Here is a 22,128-nt window from a genome sequence, read left to right on the forward strand (position 1 = left end):
CATCATTTGGAATGTCATTACATAAAATATGACATACTATTACAAAATAAAATATCAGCTCTATTCACCAATGTAGATAAAATTTCAGAGAAGGATTACATTGAGGGGTTCTATATTATCTTTGATATTTATTTTTATAATTATTTTTGAGAAGCAGAGATATGGACAAAGAGACAGACCTTCCATCCACTGATGCACTCCCCAGATGCCCACAGTGTCCAAGACTGTATCAACTAGAACCCAGGAGCTAGGAATTCAAATCTGCCATGTGGTCACCAGGAACCCAATTATTTGAGTTGTCACCAATGTCTCTTCCAGTATCTTCATTATAAGAAAATTTGTATCAGTGACGTGGGGCACAGGGGTGTCAACCAATATCTTAACCACTAGGTGAAACACCTGCACCTATATTCTATTTCTTAGGCTATACCATGGCTCAGTTTACTGTTTTTTTTTAATATTTTATTTTTAATTATTTGAAGGGCAGAGTTACAGAGAGAGGAAAAGAGAGACAAAGAAAATTTTCCATCCACTAGTTCACTCACTAAATGGCCATAAATAACCAATGCTGAGCAGGCTGAAGCCATGAACCAGGAACTCCATTCAGGTCTTCCACTTGGTGCCGGGGGCCAAAGTACTTAAGCCATTTTCTGCTGCCTTCCCAGGCACATTAGCAAGGAGCTAGACTGGAAGCAGAGCAGCCAAGATTTGAAATGGTTGCTCATAAGGGAAGATGGCATCATGGACGGTGGCTTTACCTGCTGCACCATAAAGTTGACCCCAATTTATTTAAATTATGGTACATATTTTCTTTACTTTCATAAGTGTGATATATTTCATTATAAAGAACAAGTTGTTTGTGAATCATTATTTTATTACTACATAATTTAGTCATTGAATGCCATATAATTTGTCATTGCATAGATGAATTAAATTGAATAGGCAAGTTCTATCATCCAAAAAGCTAAATATCTAGTGCAGATTATAGAAAAACACACACAGATAATAAAATTGTATCATCATTTTGTTCCATGATAAATATGTGCACTGAGAAAGGACAGTTAAACTGTCTGGGGCTTGGGACTTGGTAGGTTCAGAGATTTCTTATAGATATGACAACCGAGTTGAGCATTGACCTATGTAGCAGAAGGTGTTAACCAAGAGCACAGTCCCAAGAAAATTCATTCTAAAAAGAACAAAATATATATGAAAAGGCAGGCATTCTAGACAGAACAGTATTTTTAAAGAACTTAGTGAGGGTGGTAATTTGCTGGCAATTGCTATTTTCTTGCTGAAATCTTTTGAAAGAAAAAAGCAGGAGATGTGGAGTAGGAAGGAAAGAATGAAAGAGCCATCAGAATCAAGCCCTCTTCAAGCCTGGTACATTCCTGTTGACCCAACCTTTAAATGAAAAGGACTGAGTGGGCCAGAATTCATTTTTAAACTGGACGTTTTACCAAGGGAGTGATTTGTAACTGGAAAGTTGATTAGGCAGGAAACTTATGTTTTAAATTAAAAATGGCTAAATGTCTTCAAAAGATAAAAGGACTTCAAAAATTCCCATCTACTGCTATCTCATCAGAAAAGAAAAGGAGTCACTCAATAAAATAGAGGAAATTACATGAAAGAAAATGTAGAGTTGAAAAGTTCAGAGAACACCAATATGAATCTGAAGTAGGTTCATACAGAAGTTGCATTAGGAAAAGTACAACTAGGCTTACCTAACAGAGGGGACAAAGTCTGAGATATATATCATTAAACATTAGAGAATGCACTTAGGCAAGGCAAGACAGTATAGCATACTAGAGGTCTAGACTCCCCAGTGGAATCTAAGGTTCCTAGGCTACAAATCTCTACAGCATGTTAGTAATGTTACAGGCAATGGTAATACAATAATAAGGATTTGTGTATCTAAACATATCTAAGTATAGAAAAGACACGGTAAAAATATAGTAAGAAGGATGAAAATGGTACACCTGCATAGTCCACTTAACTGAAGGGAATTTTCTAGAGTGGAAGATGCTCTGGGTAAGACAGATGAGTAGAGAGTGAATAGGAAAGCCTACACACTACGATAGACTTTATCAACATTCTACCACTCACTTTTTATATTTCCTTTTGACATTTTTATATTATCTATTTTTATAAAGTATTCTGTAACAGATAATTTAAAATAATGTAATTATTAAAATGAAAAATTATTATTTTATGATTTTATAAAAATAGAAATTAAATGTGAACACAAGTTATTTGCTAGTTCATATGAAATCTGTAACTTGAATAGTAAAATGTGATAATACAGCAAAGACCTTTTGAGAAATTCTTAATAAGATTCAGAATTAAATTGCTATAAAGGTCATGGAATAATTTTAGTCCTTGCTGCAAAATCCAAAATTCTTTTGAGGGTCATTGCTGCTCTATCCCCCTAGACTTAGCAGTAACTTCCCTGCAGTGCAAGGATGTTGTATGTTAACATGCAAACCCTGTTATTCAAGATTCAGATTACATGAAAAAAATGCCCTTGAGATATAAATTCTCTAGATTTTAGTAGAAATGGTTCCAAAATTTCCCCAGTCAATATGATGCAGACTGTGGGTTTGTCATATATTGCCTTGATTGTTTTATGGAATGTTCTCTCTATATCTAATTTGCTTAAGGCTTTTATTATGAAATGATGTTATATTTTATCAAATGCTTTCTCTGCATCTATTGAAAAAATCATATGATTTTTATTCTTCAATTTGTTAATGTGATTTATAACATTTATTAATTTGTGTATGTTGAACAATCCCTGCACACCAGGATAAATCCCACTTAGTCCAAGTGAATGATCTTTCTGATATGCTGTAATTCAATTAGCTAACAGTTTGTTGCAGAGCTTTGCATTTATGTTTATCAGTGATATTGGTCTATACTTCTCTTTCTTTGTTGTATCTTTTTCTGGTTTTGGAATTAAGATGATACTGGCTTCATAGAATGAGTGTGGGAGGATTCCCTCCTTTTAATTTGTTTTGAATACTTTGAGAAAAATTAAAATTAGTTCTTTAAAAGTTTGGTAAAATTCACCAACGAAGCCATCTGGTCCTGGACTTTTCTTTTTTCAGAGAGTCTTTATTACTGAGTCAGTCTCCATCTTGGTTATTTGCCTATTTAGGTTTTCTATGTTTTCATGACTCTTCATTTTACTGGTCTTTTGTATTTTTTATTATAATTTTGTTTATTTCTCCTCTAATTATAGTTATTTCTGTTATCCTACTAATATTGCATTCATTTTGTTTTGTTTTTCTAAGTCCTTGAGATGCATTCTTAGATCATTTACTCGATGCCTTCCCAATTTCTTTTTTGTTTTTTAAAAATTTATTTGTTTGAAAGGCAGAGTTACATAGAGGCAGAGGCAGAGGCAGCAGCAAAGAGAGAGAGAAGCCTTCCATCCGTTGATTCATTTGCCAAATGGCTGCAATAGTCAGAGCTAGGCCTATCTGAAGCCAGGAGCCAAGAGCTTCTTCCAGGTCTTCCACAACAGGTGCAGGGGCCCAAGCACTTGGGCCATCTTCCACTGCTTTCCCAGGACATAGCAGAGAGCTGGGTCTGAAGTGAAGCATCTGGGACTCAAACCTGCATCTAAATGGGAGAGTAGCACTGCAGGCAGCAGCTTTACTTGCTCTGTTACAGTTCCAGCCCTCCAATTTCTTGATGTAGACATTAAATTATAAACATACCTCTTAACACTAATGTTGCTGTATCCCATAGGTTTTGATATGTTGTGTTGTCATCTTCAATCATTTTCAGGAATTTTTTAATTTCCTTTTTTACTTCTTCTATGATCCACTGTTAATTCAGAAGCATGTTGTTCAGTATCCATGTTTTTGCATATTTTCTACAGTTTCTTAAGTTGTCAAGTTCTAACTTCATTGCACTGTGGTCAGAAAGGACACCCACTTCCACTGTTGCTATTCAATATAGTTCTGGAAGCTTTAGCCAGAGCCGTTAGCAAGAAAAAGAAAACAATGGGATAAAATTGGAAAGGAGAAATTAAATTTTCCTTGTTTACATATGACATGATCCTATATATAGGGAAACAAAAATTTTACTAAGAGACTATTGGAACTCATAGTTTGATAAAGTTGCAGGATATAAAATCAACACATAAAAATCAACAGCCTTTGTATACACAGACAATTCCATGACTGAGAAAGATTTGCAATATGAGGACAACTCATAGTAGCTACAAAAAATTTAAATACCTTGAAATAAATTTGATTAAGAAAGATCTCTACAATGAAAACTACAAAACAGTAATAAAGAAATTATAGAGGGGCCAGCACAGTGGTGTAGTGGGTAAAGCCACCACCAACAGTGTCAGCATCCCATATGGGCACCAGTTCAAGTCCCTGCTGCTCCACTTCCAATCTAACTCCCTGCTATAGCCTGGGAAGGCAGTAAAAGATGGCCCAAGTCTTTGGGCCCCTGCACCCATGTGGGAGAATCAGAAGCAGCTACTGGCTACTGCTTCGGATTGGTGCAGCTCCAGCTCTTGCAGTCAATTGGGGAATGAACCAGAGGATTGGAGGAATGGAAGATCTCTCTCTCTCTCTCTCTCTCTCTCTGCCTCTCCTTCTCTCTCTCTGTGTAACTCTGACTTTAAAATAAATAAATAAAAGTACTTTAAAAAAAGAGAAATTACAGAAAACTCAAAAAGTGGAAGAATCTTCCATGTTCATGGCTTGGAAGAACCAGTATCATCAAAATGTCCATATTACCAAAAGCAGTTTACAGATTCAACATGATACCAACTAAAATACCAATGACATTCTTTTCATATCTAGATGAGATAATTCTAAAATTCATATGAAATTACAAGACCCCAAATAGCTAAAGTGGTCTTAAACAACAAAAACAAAGCTACAGGAATCACAATACCAGGTTTCAAGATATATTACAGGAAAGTTATAGTTAAAATAGTCTGGTACTGGCACAGAAATAGACTTGTATACCAATGAAACAGAATAGAAATCTGAGAAATCAATCCACACATCTACAATCAACTAATCCTTAACAAAGGAGCTAAAAATCAACCTCTGGAAAAAGTACAGTCTCTTCCACAAATTTATGCTGAGAAAAATGGATTGCTTTGTGCAGAAGGATGAAAATAGACCTCTAATTTACACTTTATACAAAAGTAAATGCACAATTGATCAAGGATCCAAATCTACGAACTAGTACCATCAAATTACTAGAAAACTTTGGGGAAACTCTTCAAGACATTTTCATAGGCAGACTTCTTGAAAAGGACATCAAAAGCACAAGTAGTAAAAGCTATAACAGACAACAGGGATTACAACAAGCTAAGAGGCTTCTGCACTACAAAGGAAACACACAACAAAGTGAAGATGCAACCAATAGAAAGGGAGAAAATATTTGCAAAGTATGAAACTAATAAAATATTAATATCCAAAAATCTGTAAGGAACTCAAGAAACTCAACAAAAACAAAAACAAAATAATCAATTAAGAATGGGCAAAAGACTTGAGCAGGCATTTTTCAAGTGATAAAATTCAAATGGCCAACAGTCACAAGAAAAAATGTGCAGGATCACTAGCCGTCAGGGATATACAAATAAAAATCAGAATGAGGTTTCACCTTACCCCAGTTAGAATAACTATCATACAGAAATCAAATACCAATACAGGCTAGTGAGGATGTGGGGAAAAGGGGGCGGGAATGTAAACTGGTACAACCATTATGGAAGATGGTATGAAGATTCCTCAGAAATCTGAAAGCAGATCTACCATATGATCCATCCATCCCACTCCTGGGAATTTACCCAAATGAAATGAATTCAGCATGTGAAAGAATTATCTGTACTCCCATGGTTATAGCAGCTCAACTCACAATAGCTAAGATATGACATCAATCCAGAAATCCATCAACAGATAATTGAACAAAGAAAATGTGGCATATATACACTATGGAATACTACTCATCCATAAAAAGAATGAAATGCTATTTTTTGGATCAAAATAGATGCAATTGGAAATCATTATACTTAGTGAAATAAGCCAGTACCCAAAATACAAAAATTATACATTTTCCATGATACATGGTAACTTATACAGTACAAAAAAATGTAATGTACATGAGTGAACTTGACACTTTGAAATTTGATTATTGTTTATAACCCTTGTCTCTACTGTTGAAGAACAGTGGTGTTTTATTTTGTTTTGTTTCCTTCTGCTAATTTTTGAATTATCTACTTAGTAGAGGATTAAGCTTCTGATTATAAAATGAACTGAAAGTATGTAATTTTAAAAGTTAAAAGAGAGACTAATAAAGGATGTAGGAGGGAGGTTAGGAGTGTGGGTGGGAGGGAGAGAAGAGTGGGAAGTACCACTATGTACCTAAATTTGTTTATATGAAATACATGAAATTTGTTCACTTTAAATGAATAAAAAAACTTACAGATAAAAACTCTCCAAGAAATTCATTTGTGATTATTACAGAAAATATCAAGTTAACTTGTATTAGCTAACAGGCTTTTATAAATGACATTTGCAATGTAATGCTCTTAACAACTATAATCACAAACTGCATTTACAAAGCGAAATTTGAGTCTCTATTGACTTCAACTAGTTCAAAAAGTCAATGTCTAGAACAGTATGCAAATTTAGAACAACACAGAAGAGGTCGTGATCTAAATCTCAGCTTTCCTAAAGCCAAATCTGCCTCTGCTTTCCTTGCAGAGGTGGGGCTTATTTTCTCTGCCAAGGTCCATTTGGATATTTTAACATCATCCATGGGTCACACAAAGTTATCAACTTAAAAATTAGCCTACTTGAGCAAAGTGGAAGCTCTCTCCTCCCTTCAGAGAAAAATAGATCCTCCTATGATAGCCCCTTCTTTCCACTGGGAATGCTGATGGAGTTTGTGGACTCAAAAGGCTTCCATAGCCTTGGCACCTCATGTCAAGAGCCTCATGTGATCACTAATGTCATAAATAAGAGTGCTAATTGTTAAATCAACAACAGGAGGCATTGTGTGCTTACTCCCCATGTAGGACTTCTGTCCTTAATGAGATGTATTATGAGAATTCGCGGTAAACCTTGTTTTCAAACTACTTTATACTTTTTGTGTGTGTGGGGGGGGTACAAATTGTTGAAATCTTTACTTAGTATAGGGTTGGTCTTTTGTATATAAAGTTAATTAAAAACAAAACTTAATGAAGAATGAGATGGGAGAGAGAGTAGGAGATGGGACAGGAGTGGAGGTGGGAAGGTGGGTATGGGGGAAAGAATCATTATATTCCTAAAGCTGTACCTATGAAATTTGTCTTCATTAAATAAAAGCTTCCATAAAAAAGAAATGCCAAAAATATAAAATGCCTAATTAAAATTTATTCATAGTGTTATCTCCTGGATTACTAGCAATGCTACATAGTTTACAGCATATATATCCTACAATTAGCCATAAAAATCAGAATTCAAAGACCATTTTTATCTGCATGAATAGGAGGGTTTATGTAGTGACAGTTTCTTGTTAAGAGTTTAAATATAAGATGAACATAGCAGGACATATAAACAATGTCATATATTTAATTTAAATGAAGTTCACAACACCAATAAACCATTGTTAACTTAAAAAATTACCCTACTTGAAATTTATTGAATTTTGAGTCCCACTTGCAATTGCATTGGCAAAGCCAGACCAATAATTTCACAGGCCTTACACAGCCTCTGGGCCAGATATACCCCAACCCTGCTACAGGAACAAAGAATTGGTCAAGTCATTAATGTTCTGCCGGAAGTCAAGCTAGAAAATGAAGAGTTATCAATGACTTCTGGGCCCAGAGACTGAGAGTACTATTTTCTCATCCATCTTCAAATTATACAATGTAGATTGATGTTTTCTGTGTAAATGAGTTGATTAAAAAGTCTTCTAAGACACTGGTATTGTGGCATAGTGAGTAAAGCCTCCACTTGTGATGCTGGTATCCCATATGGGTACCAGTTTGAGTCATGGTTGATGCATTTCCCATACAACTCTCCACTAATGGCCTGGGAAAAGCAGCAGAAGATGGCCCAAGTGTTTGGTACCTGCTACCCATGTGGAAGACAAGGAGGAGGTTCCTGTTTCCTGGCTTCATCCTGGCCAAGTCCTGGCTGTTGTGGCCATCATCTGCAGAGCAAACCAGCAAATGAAAGATATCTCTCTGTGTGTGTGTGTGTGTGTGTGTGTGTGTGTCTCCATCTCTCTCTGTAATACTGATTTTCAAATAAATACAAACATTTTTTAAAAGTCTTCTGAAACTTTCTTTGAAAATTGAAACCGTGGATCAAGGTCATTATTTATGACCCTGCAGCTATACATTCCCTAAGCACAGGAATTATGTCTTTCCCAACTCCCGTTAACAATTCCCAGCACAGTACATAACAATGCTTAAGAAATACTGCTGTAAAGATAAATGAACAAGTAAAGATGAATGCAAAAACTCCATATGCTATGGTTAAATCTAATGAAGTATATGAAAAGCATCATTACCAAGAAATCTCTTTTAAAAATTGCTTTGTAAAAATGTGTTCATTTATTTACTAAATATGTACTGAGCATCTACTTTGTACAAGTACTACTCTACACAATTGGAAAACATCAGTGAACTAAAGAGAAAAGGACAGATAATAAATGAACAGACATAAATAAATATATAACCTGATGATGACTGATATCAGAAAAGGTGATGATTGCTAACAGAAAAAAATAATTAAAATATAAAACAGTGTAAAGGGATTCAGAATGATCCAGGATGGGGACGTGGTGGATTATAATAATAAACAGACTGATCTCAAAAGAACTCATTGAGAAAATGACATAAGAGAAAAGATTTGAAGGTGGAAAGCATATCAATCATGTAGAATGCCTGTCTGAAAAAAAAATCCAGACAGAAGCAGCAGCTAGAAAGATAAAAGCACACATGCTGTTCTCAAGGAACAGGAGAGAAACTGATGTCTACAGACTTGTGTAAGCAAGTTGGGGATAGTAGGAGTTAAGATTGCCTTGGGCTCAGGGGTGTGTCATAGTGGGTGAAGCCACTGCCTGCAATGCTGGCATTGCATGTGAGCACCAGTTAGAGTCCCAGGTGCTCCACTTCCTCTCCAGCTCCCTGCTAATGCCCATGGGAAGGCAGCAGAAAACAGCTCAAGTGCTTGAGTCCCTGAACCCACATAGAGACTCAGAAGAAGCTCCTGGCTTCTGGCATCAGCTTGGCCAAGAGCTGGCTGTTTCCAGACATTAGGGGAGTGAAGCAGCAGACCAAAGATTCTCTCTCCCCGCCCATCCTTCACTCCATATCTCTTTCAAAATTAATAAATAAATCTTTGAAAACTTGTCTTAGTCTCCTCAACTGTGAGGACAAAATATCATAGACTGGTTGTCTTAAACAGCAGAGATTCATTTCCTGACAGTCTTAAGCCTGGGACATTCAGATCAAGATCTTTTACTTTTTACAATTATTTATTTATTTGAAAGTCAGAGTTATGAGGCAGGCATTGTGGCATAGCAGGTAAAGCTGCCTCTGCAACACTGGCATCCCAAGTGGCTACTGGTTCAAGACCTGGCTGCTCTACTTCCAGGCCAGCTTCCTGCCAATGTGCCTGGGATAGTAGTGGAGGATGGCCCAAGCACTTGGGCCCCTGCACTTACGTGATAGACTAGGAAGAAGCTCCTGGCTCCTGACTTTAGCCTGGCCCAGCCCTGGTGGTTATGGCCATTTAGGCAGTGAACCAGTAGATGGAAGATTTTCTCTCTCTCTCTCTCTCTCTCTCTCTCACTCTCTCTCTCTGTAACTCTGACTTTCCAGTAAATAAATAAATCCTTTTACAAAAGAAATAAAGAGTTACAGAGGGAGAGAGAAAAATTCCATTCCAGGTGGCGCGGGTGGGCTCCACAAGGCTGGCCTTCCCAGTGTGTGCTCATGTGGCCTTTCCACAGGGAGCTTACAGCATATGAAGAGGAATTGAGTTTCTCTCTCTCTCCTTCTCTCTCTCAGTCTTTCTGTCTCCCTCCCTCTCTCCCTTCATTATATCTGAAAGGCACTATTTCAAAATACAGTCCCATTGTCAGTTAGAGCTTCAATACATATATTTTGGGAGGATGCAATTCAGTCTCTAGCAGATGTCAATCAGGTCAAGTTTGGGGGCAGATTGCATACAACCTTACAGATCATAGGAAAGACTCGGGCTGCTTACCCTTGGTAATCTTTACACAAGATTGTTTTGTGATTCTGTATTATATTAGGCTATAGAACCTCTCCCCATCATTCTGAGATTTTTACTTAGAGTTAAAATGGTAAGAGAAAGAAGCAAAGATGCGCACCTTGAGCCTCAAATGTCAGTTTTGAATACTGGTTTTGAATCTAATTGGAATAATTTGCAAGAATTTATTAATTGAATTCTATATCAAAAACCTTAGAATTAAAACTCCATTAATTTAGCATGCAAATCTATGCAGAAACATGCAAAACAGGATTCATAAAGCAAGTGAAACATATCTTCAGGTCTTACCACAGGGGTCAAAACAAGAAAATGGGAGGCACAGAACATAAATTCCTTAGAGAGCTTTTGTTTGACCTAGTAAACCAAAATATATGTTGGATGTGTAATGGTAAACTACTTAGTTAAGCCAAAAATGGGGTGAGACACTACTCAATTTAATTACACAAATTCCTACTGTGCACTTATAAAGTATACTAATGGGCTAATAGATAATGTACAAAGTGTCTAATTGCCACTAAGGATAAACTGCTCAACACATACGTGCCAAGGATTTTTGGCAGAGCATCCTTCTATTTAACCAGAAATTAGCCTGCCCAGTAGAAGAATCTAATTCAATCTTTGTTCAGTGTCATTAAGAAAAAAAGTGCAGTAACTCTAGGAAGTAGTTACAGTTGCACATTGGAATTATCAGGACAGAGCTAACTGTAAAATTTTATAAGCATGTATTATTTTCAATCTAATAATAATAACCACTGCTATGATTATCATTATTATTCTTAGTGACTCATGTTGTTTTCGTCCAAAATCATATTTCTCCTATGTGATAGAGTGCAGAAAATTCCACCCAATGCAAATCTATTAGAAAAACAGGACTTCGAGATCAGCTATCTAACCTCCTCATTTTATAAATGAAGGAAGTGACCCACAAAGGTTAAACAATGAAATGTGAAATGGAGATAATTTGATCTTACACAAATTTAATGATTTCATCCCCAGCTACCCATTCAGAAAATGTGGTCAAACAAAGGAATAGTAATTTTTTATGAGATTTATCTATTTATTTGAAAGGTGGAGTTATAGAGAGGCAGAGTCAGAGAGAGAGAGAAAGAGAGAGAGAGAGAGAATCTTGCATCCATTGATTCACTCCCCAAATGGCCACAACCACCCTGGGCCAGGCTGAAGCCAGGAACCAGGAGCTTCTTCTGGGTCTCCCACATGGGTGCAGGGGCCCAAGGACTGGGCCCATCTTCCACTGCTTTCTCAGGCACATTAGCAGGGAGTTGGATCAGAAGTGGAGCAGTTGGGATTCTAACAGACACCCATATGGGATTCCAGCACTGCAGGCAGTGGCTTTACTGGCTACGCCACCACACTGGTCCCAAATAATAATTTTTAAAATGATTTCTGCACTATAGGACTGACCTAAAATATATCCTTTGTTGTAAGATTAACCAATCAAGCACAGATTTCAACCCTAGTTAAGAAGATTAACATTTTCTTAAAATGATTAGACTACCAACATTTCTGTGTGCTAATTAGGTCTGCAAGCTACTTGGTTGGTATTGTTGTAGCTCACTTCAGAAAGGCTGGACAAGCTTTCCATCCTGATTCAGACACATCACCCAAAACGGTTTTCAAAGCCAAAAGAGAGACACACAGACATTCAAATAAAAAAAATCATCTATGCAGAGATTTCTGCCAATGGCAGATTTTCACTTAGATTAGATCTGTGCTATTTATCTACACTTGATCATATTGCCAAGAGAATACTTAACAAGAAAAGATACCAAAGACTTTTATTATAAGCCTGTTCATCAAAGGGCCATTGCTTAACTGCAATCAACGCTCATGGTCACAGTTATAGGGTGATGACTCCTGTAGCACTGTCAGGAGTTACAGTTCAGAAAGTAATATGAAGCAGAGAAACCAGTAAAGCTGACCCAACAAAGACAGATCTGAAAGTAGCAGTGGACCAGAGATAACTTTATGCCAGTCGCTAAGGGCAACATACAACTGATGGATAATGTAATAACACACATTAAGCCACACTTACACTAAATAAGTTCACAACATCATTAATATCCGTAGCAGCAGGGGCACTAAGCTGACCGAAGTAAGTAAAGGTGTTGATGATGACTGCATCGTGGGGAAAGGCCTAGCCACTTAATGACCCGTTAGGACGCATAGCAGGAGGTGGGGAAAGGACACTGTAATTTCAGCTTCATTTGTTTTTGCTTTCACTTAAACAGTTCCTGCTCCTTTCTATTCATTGTTATTAAAGATAACAGATATAATTCTATTTTTATGTCTTATAGACACAGATCTTCATTTCTAGTGCATCCTGATCATTTCTCTCCACAAAAGGACTACTTCTTTTTCTTTTGATTTCTTTTTCATTTTGCCTTCCTCTCAGAAATGTTAAACACTCTGCCCTCCCTTCTAAAGGGGAACTGGTGGAAAGGAGAAGAAAAGAATGGACAATGTGAGATCGTGCCTGCATGAAGGATATCTCTAGACAAAATCAAGGAGGCAGTCCCACCACATTGAAAGTTCACCATTCTCCGCTCCCAGGTTGTTGTCAAGGCAGCTACCCAAACTGAGCTTTTGTCATTCCTTGGAAGGCCTCACTCTCATCTCCTTTGGAGCCGATAATAACTTGATATCTGCTGCTTATTAACTTGAGTGCTTCAAATAGAAAATGCCTGACAAGAAAGAGTGTCTAAACAGGACAATTTCAGACTTCCTGACAGATTCTGGAGTAGTACGGAGCAGAGATAACTTGAGTATGGGATATTATAGCTTCATTAAATAACATTTTCTATTGGTTGGCAGTTCTGTGTCTTGTAGAGTTGACTCAACAATATGAAATCCCAGGGCACAGAGTGTTATTAGGATTCATAAGAACCTGAGATGTGGCTAATCAACCACTCTTACACTACATTTGAGAATTTAAGTAGCCTGCCCAAAGTCAAGCAATAGTAATTACAAAACCATAGTGATCCTCGGGTATTCCCAACAAATAAAAATCTTGAAAACAAGTATGAGCTTTAAGCCGTGTCACAGATCATGGGCTCTTGATTCAGACTGACTCAGTTTAAATGTTGGTTTCAGCATTATTAAGGCTCTCTGACATTTGGCAAATCATTTCTCCCTATGCCTGTTTCCTCATCTGCAAAATTGAATTAATAAAACTATCTACTCAACTGGGGCAATGAAATGGCTATGAGGATTTAATAAAGTAATCAACATAAAGCAGTTTAAGACCTTGGCCCATGATAAGTGTGCAACAAATTTTATGCCATTATTAAGGGAGTGGCAAAAAAGTCAGTAGAATTGGGAAGTACATAAATAGTGCTTTCTTCTTAATCTCCTTTTATCTTTCCTTTAAATCTTCTCCATTCCCGTTTCATCTCCATTTTCATTACTCTTTTCCAAGAATGTAAACTTCATTAAGGCCTAAATGTGGTTTTGTTAGCTTCAATTTCTGAGACAATGCCAGACACACAATAGGGACTTGATTAATATTATGGAACAAATCCATGCCAGACCTAAAATCTGCACTACTTTCTCCAATCAGAGATACTTCTGTAGCTTTTGGAATTTTTCAGAAATGCTGTGTGTAGATTACTGTTTCTATTTAAAAATTTTTTTTGCACAAATTATTCCTAAAAATTTTTGCAATTCTCTTTCCTCAACGACCCCCATGGCTGTAGCTAACTCATCTTTCAGGATACTGACACCAAAACATCTCTGTGCTTACATTATATGGGAAGACATGATGATATTCTTTCATCACAACATGAAGTATGGTACTTTATCATCTGCAGAAACGAATATTGTTGCTGAATCAAATGAAAATCATTGTAGATGAAAGGTCAAGGTTGGAGTCTCAAGTTTACTATTAACCATCTGTGTGACCTTGGGCACTTCAGTGTCTTTCTGGAACCTCAATTTCTACTTCTATAAAATTGAAAATGTTAGATCATGTGATTTATCTCAGAAGTCTCTTCAAGTTCTAAAGATCCTGGGCTCTCTGGGAAATATAGTGGCTTTATAGTAACAAGCCTTAATAAATATATGTTTGATATAATAGAATTCTATTTTAACAGTATTTTCTCTGAAATCTACAGGACATCATAATCTTCATGTCATAATTTTTGAGCATCCTCCTTGTAGTATCCTAGTGGACTGTACTTCCAATTCTCTCCCACCGTAGAGTTCTAGCAAAGCTAACTCAGAGTCCTAGGAAAAGGTCACATGCTACCAAGACTTCAGAAGAAACATGGCAAAGATAGTATTTCTGACATGATTTTACATGCAGGAGTACTATAGTCTTGAGACTCCTATCCACTGGAGATATGAACATTAAGGGTACAAGGTTGCCAACTGGAAATGTTATTCATGAAGTAAGGAACCTGGCCACTTCCTTCATTCTTATTCATTAAATTTCTCAATTTCACCCCGGCCCAAATAAACTCTTAGTGTGATCTAGGGAAAATTTGCTTTGCAGTGTCTCTGTAATTCATCTGTAATTGTAAAAACAATGATACTAATAATGATACCTATTTTATTCATCAGTTGTGAGTTCAAGAGAAAATAGAACTGCCAACTTACTATATAAAACATATTCTATAAAATTATAAGTATCTTCATGAGTTGAGTATTCCATTGTTTTCTCAATTTTTCTTTTTTGTAAATCTTTTTGTTTCATTCAGATCTCAGGATCTTTAAAAAACATGAGTCACATTTTAATGTAGTAAACCATACACTGAAAGAAGTAGTAGACTATCTTGCATCAAAACCTACCTTAACAAACATTTCACAATGTTAATACTCAGATGATGAGCTTTATTTCTTAATGTATTTTATTTTTTAAAAGTTAATAGACAAATAAAAATTGTACAGATTTATGTAGTTTTATGTGTGTATACATTGTGCAATACCCCATCAAGGTAAATATTTTTATCTCTTCAAACATTTAACACATTTTTATGGTGAAACTTCCAAAATCATATTTTTAAATCTCCTTAAGATAATATTATAATATATTTTTCTATAGTCACCCTACTTTGCAATAGAACCCCAGAACTTCATACTCTTATCTAGCTAAAACCTAATATCCATTAATTAAACTTTTCTCACCTCATTCTTTTCTCTACCCTTCTCAGCCTTTGGTAACCACTGTTATGTGCACTGTTAAATTTTATTTTACTGATTTTATTTATTTATTTGAGAGGTAGAGTTATAGACAGACAGAAGGAGAGACTGAGAAAGGTCTTCCATCTGCTCGTTCACTCCCCAAATGGCCACAATGGTAAGAGTTGAGCTGATCCAGAATTAGGAGCCAGGAGCTTCTTCTGGGTCTCCCATGTGGGTGCACAGGCCCAAGGATTTGAGCCATCTTCCACTGCTTTCCCAGGCCACAGCAGAGAGGTGGATCAGAGAGGTGCAGCTGGGACATGAACCAGTGCCTATATGGGATACTGGTGCAGCATTCTGAGGCTTAGCCCACAACACCATGGTGCCAGCCCCACCATTATGCTTTTAAACTCTATGAGCTCAAACTTTAGACTGCACATATGAGTGAAATCATGTGACACTTGTCTTTCTATGCTTGGCTTATTCCACTTAAAATAGAGACTTCCAGTTCCATCCATGTTGCTGAAAATGACAGGATTTCATTATTTTTTATGACTGAGTAGTATGCCATTGTGTATATGTACCACATTTTCTTTATCCGTGTGTCGGTGGATGGACACTTAGGTTATTTCCATTTCTTGGCTGTTGTGAGTAGTGCTGAAATAAAGAAGGCAGTGTAGATGTCTCTTCAACAGCTTGGTATCATTTCCCTTGGATGTATACCCAGTAATGGGATTGCAGGATCATAAAATTGCTCTACTTTTAGTTTTTGAGGAAACTCCATATTGTTTTCCACAATGACTTCACTGATTTATGCTTCTAACAGAGTGCAAGGGTTCCTGTTCAGCAAATCTGGGCCAAAACCTGTTACTTTTTTATAGTAGTTAATCTAACTGGAGTAAGGTGATATATCGCCACCATTTTAATTTGTATTTTCCTGATTATAAATGATACTGAGCATGTATTCAAGTACTTTTACAATGTCAAATACATTATTACTTGTTTATTTATGTAACTGAGAGAGAGAGAGAGATGGGAGAGCTAGATGTTTTATACTGGTCCCCAAATACCCATAACAGCTGGGGTCTGAAGCTTAACCTAGAAGCTCAATTCAGGGCTCCCATATGGGTTTCATGAATTCCACTGCTTGAGCCATCACTGCTGCTTTCCAGATTCCACATTAACAGAAAGCTGGAATCAGGAGTCTGAACCAAGTATTGAACCCAGGTACTCTGAAGTAAAAGGAAAGTATCCCAACTGGCAGCTTAACCACTAAACTACCCAAATATTATAACTAAAATTCAGTGTGAATTTGGGAGAGAACATTCAAACCATAGAAGGTCCCTAAGTCTCAAGAGAAAAATGAAATGATGTTATATGACCTACAATGTCATGTATGTAAGTCTGCATTTAAAAAGCAAAGCAATTGTTGGAAATTTGGCTTTTGCTGTGGTTGAAAGTCCTCAAAGTGCCAAAGAAAGTTAGCAAGCCGTTCTCCTAACCTTTGGCCCCAGATGGCCATGGTGCAGATGATCCTCACTCTCTCCATCAATCAAAACTTACCAATGAAGACTTCAGGAAACTTCTCACGACCCCAAGGGCTGCACCGACCTCTGTGCCACTCTCTAAGTCACTTCACCATGAGATCCAAGTGAGGATCAATGAGGACAATGGGGATGAAGACCCAGCTGCACAAAGGAGAAGAAAGAAAAGCTATTAGGCCAACCTACATCAACAAAAAATTGAGAGAGAGAGAAAGAGAGAGCTAGCAGAGAAGTACAGGGATTGTGCCAAGGAACAGAGATGGTGTAAACAAAAATTATGGGGAAACCCAGCTGATAAACACCATGGCTAATTCCAGGGCCACAGGCCCCTCTGCTGAGACGGGTAAATCAGCTGCAGAGCAAAGAAGACAATTGATCCAGGAGTCAGAATTCTTGGGTGGTGACATGGAACACACTCATTTGGTGAAAGGCTTGGATTTTGCTTTGCTTCAAAATGTACCATCTGGGATTGCAAGCAAAGAGAAAGAGGAACTGATAGAAAAGCCCCAGGCAGAAACCAAGCAAGATGAGGATCCTGAAAACAAAATTGAATTTAAAACACGTCTGAGTTGCAACATTTACCATATGCTTCTCAAAAGCAAAGCATATGAGCGGAATGAACTCTTTTTGCCAGGCCGCATGGCCTATGTGGTAGACTTGGGTGGTGAATATGCTGACACAGATATCCCTACTATTATTCACAACAAGGCTGATTGCCCCACCACAGAGGCCCAGACCATGTTGACCACAGATGCCATTGTCATCAGCAAGCTCACCCAAATCCTTTCACACCTGAGGCAGGGTACCCGCAATGAGAAGCTCAAATAGAAGGATAAAGGGAAGCTGGAAGAGAAGAAACCTCCTGAGGCCGACATGAACACTTTTGGAAGACATTGGTGAGTATGTCCCTTCTACCACCAAGACGCCTCAGGACAAGGAACAGGAGAGAGTATGATTGGGAGAGAGACAGAGACAGTGACCGAGAGTGGATCGACAACAAGATCGGGAGCAGACCGAGAGAGGAAGACGGAAATGAGGCACAGCTACTCTGAGAAGCCAAAAGTGGACTATGAGCCCATGGATATCAACAAAGGACCTGGCTCTACCAAGGCGTTGATCAAGTCCGTCAATGAAAAGCTTGCTGGGTCTTCTGGTTGGGAAGGCACTGAATCATTATAGAAGCCCCAGACAAAATGCAGCTGGAAAGCTGGGAAATTGTTCCAACATGTCAAACAGTTGCACAGAGTACTACCCAGCCATGATGGATGACACAGCTGTGAATAGTGATGAAGAGGTGGACTATAGCCTAATGTACCAGGGTAACAAAAAGGGCCCCATAAGCCACTGGGACTTTGATACCCAGGAGGAATACAGCAAGCATTTGAAAAACAAGGAGGCTCTGCCCAAGGCTGCATTCCAGTACTGCATCAAGCTGGCAGAAGGGCAGAAAACCAGGTGCTTCAAGGAAACCAATGACAAGGCAGAGCTTCATCACCAGCGGAAGAAGATAAGTGAGATCATTGAGAAGAGAAAGAAAATGGAAGCTGATGGGGCTGAAATCAAAAGAACAAAATACTAATCTCCAGTTCCAATTGGGAGATTCCCATGAGCTGCCCGTTGCTTTCTTTCTATAATTCTCAGAAAGGCTGCAAGGTGTTTTTTGAATGTGTATAAAATTTTGTTGTCTAATCATTGGTTCCATTAAGTAAAGCAAATGAGCAAATGGCAGAAGTGTTAGTACAACTCGTGGGAGGAGAATGAATGTGCACCATGGAAATTTTGTCACATAATAGAAATCTTTTTGATCTACAGTACATTATAATGAGTCCATCCATCAATTCAGTTTGGCCCCTGATTCTCTTGTCAGCAATGTAAATTCCACTGTAAATTAATTTAACACTCATTTTATAAATTTCAATCTTTGTACTCTTCAGAGTACTGAACTTGACTTTATATAAAAGAACTGCTCCTTCCAGTACCAATAATATCTCTAATCAGTCTGTTAATATAGGCTCCTCAGACTTTTAGTTTCAGCCAATTACTTATAGGAAAGTTGGTGCACTGCCTCACTTAAGACTGAATAATAGTGCTGGGGCAGATAATTTAAATCTAAAGCTTCTTAAGCCAGCTGCTTCATTAAGAGGTAAGCCAGTAACTAATATTTTTAATTTAACACTCTTTTCTGGAGATCCTCCATCAATTGGGATATGTGCCAGAATAATACCCTCATCAAGGAAGAAGTAAAACAGGCTTGAAACATTGTGGTGAAGAAAGAAAAGAAATTGATCTGGGGTTATTTTTCACAATCCAAATGATTCACTTGGTAGTCACCCAATATTAAACCTAAATTCCAATGCTTTCAGAAAGGAAAGATTAAGAGGTTATAAAAGGGAGTATGAAGACTGTGGAAATTTAAGTCAGCATCAAAAAGAGCGAGGGAATGGCCAAGAACACAGCATGCACAGAAGGTAAGAAGGATAAAGAGAACTCAGAAGATATTTCTATATGTGAGTTTATTATGTGTTTCTTAGATCACTCACGTATTACAAGAATATTGAGGTCACATTGTTATGCTGTGAGTCCAGCATAGAGCAGACACCACAGATGATCCAGATGGAGATAAAACTAGAAAAGAGGAAACAATTAATAAAAGATGGGATGCATTAATATGCTAAGATAAATGCATGCAAACAGAATAAGTACAAACAGAGTTCAGAGAAAGGAGAGCATATTGTGGGTAGGTCTTTAAAATTTTTGCTTAAAGACTGACCAAAGGCTTTTCACCATGTTTAGTTGGTTGAATAAAATACTATTTCTGCTATATTGTAAGAATTAGCATTTATAAAATGAAACAGCTGGATCACTTTGTAAAAAGCACTCAAAAGAGCAATCTGATGCCAAACAAATCCATTTTCATATATAAGCAGACTTCTTCCAAGCCAGAAATTCTGTATTTATTTTTACTCCTTGAATTCCTATTTCTATTGCCATAAAAATTGATATCTTATATTCCCTATTATAAAAATATGTATGTAAATTGGAAATTTTAATTTATTGATTTTGTTTTGAATCTATTAATTTTATGCAGTTTATCAAATAATACTTTGATAATTGTTTTTTTTTTTTTATTTTGACAGAGAGAGAGAGACAGAGACAGAGAGAAAGGTCTCCCTTCCGTTGGTTCACCCCCAAAATGGCCGCTATGACCGACGCTAGGCCGATCTGAAGCCAGGAGCCAGGTGCATCTTCCTGGTCTCCCATGCGGGTGCAAGGAGCCCAAGCACTTGGGCTATCCTCCACTTCCTTCCTGGGACACAGCAGAGAGCTGGACTGGAAGAAGAGCATCCGGGACTAGAAACCAATGGCCATATGGGATGCCGGCGCCGCAGGCAGAGGATTAACCAAGTGAGCCACAGCATCGGCCCAATAATTGTTTATTAAATGTAAAAGGTAAGCTATTAGAAATAACTTCCTGGGCCAGTGCTATGGCAGAGAGAACAAACCCACCTTTTGTGGCACCAGCATCACATATGGTGCCAATTGGAGTTTCAGTTGCTCCACTTCCTTCCAATCCAGCTCCCTGTTAATGTGTCTTGGAAAGCAGCAGAAGATGGCCCAAGTACTTGGGCCTTTACACCATGTGGGAGACCCGGAAGAAGATCCTGGTTCCTGCCTTTGGCCTGGCCCAGTCTCATGGATTGCGGCCACTTGGAAAGAGAAACAGTGGATGGAAGCTCTCTCTCTTTCTCTCTGTCTCTTCCTCTCTCTCTCTCTCTGTAACTCTGCCTTTCAAATAAATAAATATTTAAAAAAAAATAACTTCTTAATTAAATTGAGAGGACTGGCACTTTTAACCAGTGTTATGTATGATAAAGATACATGCGTACTGGGACCTGATTCTTGGCATCGCGGGTAAGCCCCTGATTGTGATGATGACATCCTGTATTGGCATCTCAGCTTGAGTGCTGACTCCTCTACTTCTGATCCAGCTTCTTGATAATGCACTTGGGAAGATACCAACAGATGTCCACCCCTGAGGGAGACTCAGATGGAGTTCCTGGCTTCTGTCTAGCCCAGACATGGCTGTTGCAGTCATTTGAGAAATGAACCAATGGATAGAAGGTCTCTCTCCCTCTCTGTTTCTCCCTCTCTCTGTCTCATTCTGCCTTTTAAATAAATAAATAAATCATTTTTCAAAAGAAACACAACTTATTGGTAACATATTAGTAGAATCATTAATAATTCTCTTCCTATTTTTATTTGTTTGCTCCAAGAATATACGTGCTAAGGAAAACTGTTCCTGTAAACAAGTAGAACTAAAGAGGAGCTCTGTCATGGCAACACCACTTAAGTCTGGAAATTTTCTGAGGTATAAGTCAAAAATTAGATTGTAGTCTGTTATTATTTGTAATGGTCAATCAGTTGACAACTCTTAGGTCTTACTTCAATTTTGCTAAATGCAATGAAAATGATTCAATAAATGCTTTGCATCCAGTCCTTCTTTTTTTTTTTTTTTTTTTTTTTGTATTTCTTTGTAGTCAGCCTTTTGCTTGCATTATTTCAGGGAAGGGTTTACTATAACCTTATGAAAATATTGTCCATCACCATCCTAGGCTCTAGCCCCTGCTGCATGGCTGGAAGCCAGGTGACCCCATGGCCCAACCACCAGTGTCAGTGCCACCTCCATCCTAATGGGATTTGCTGCTCCTACTTTCCCACCCACCCCCCAGCAAAGTTTTAAGAGTACCTGTTACTGAACATGTGTCTCTCTCTTTTTTCTCTGTCTTTCCCTCTTGATCTTTCTCTGTCTCTTGATCTCTCTCTCTCACTTGCTCTCTCGCTTGATCTCTTACTCCCTCCTCTCTTTTCTTCTTCGCCCCTTCCCTCTGGTTCATCAGGTTTCCCTCAGTAAACACTTCCCCTTAAAAAAAAAAAAAAAAAGAAAATATTGTCCATTACATTATTATTCTTTCATTTAGAATCATTTTGCTTTGCCCGATAAATACATAAATGTAAAGTTAGCAAAAAAATAAAAATAATTTTATGTCATCACATACTTTAAATAAGATTTCATCAAAAGCTTAAGGCCACAGATTTGTTCATCCAACTGTTGGAAAATGGCCACCATATGACCTAATTGGAAATAATTACATTTGTATTCACTTTCAAATCAATCAGCC

The 22,128-nt window shown here is 37.6% G+C and overlaps 1 pseudogene; it reads left to right on the plus strand.

Moving 5' to 3' along the window:
- Window positions 1–18,527, plus strand: part of LOC100338753 (protein Red pseudogene) — a 31,024-nt pseudogene extending 12,497 nt beyond the window's left edge.
- The last annotated feature ends 3,601 nt before the right edge of the window (window positions 18,528–22,128 follow it).

Source organism: Oryctolagus cuniculus, chromosome 7, assembly GCF_964237555.1.
Source record: "Oryctolagus cuniculus chromosome 7, mOryCun1.1, whole genome shotgun sequence".
NCBI classification, from domain to species: Eukaryota; Metazoa; Chordata; class Mammalia; order Lagomorpha; family Leporidae; genus Oryctolagus; species Oryctolagus cuniculus.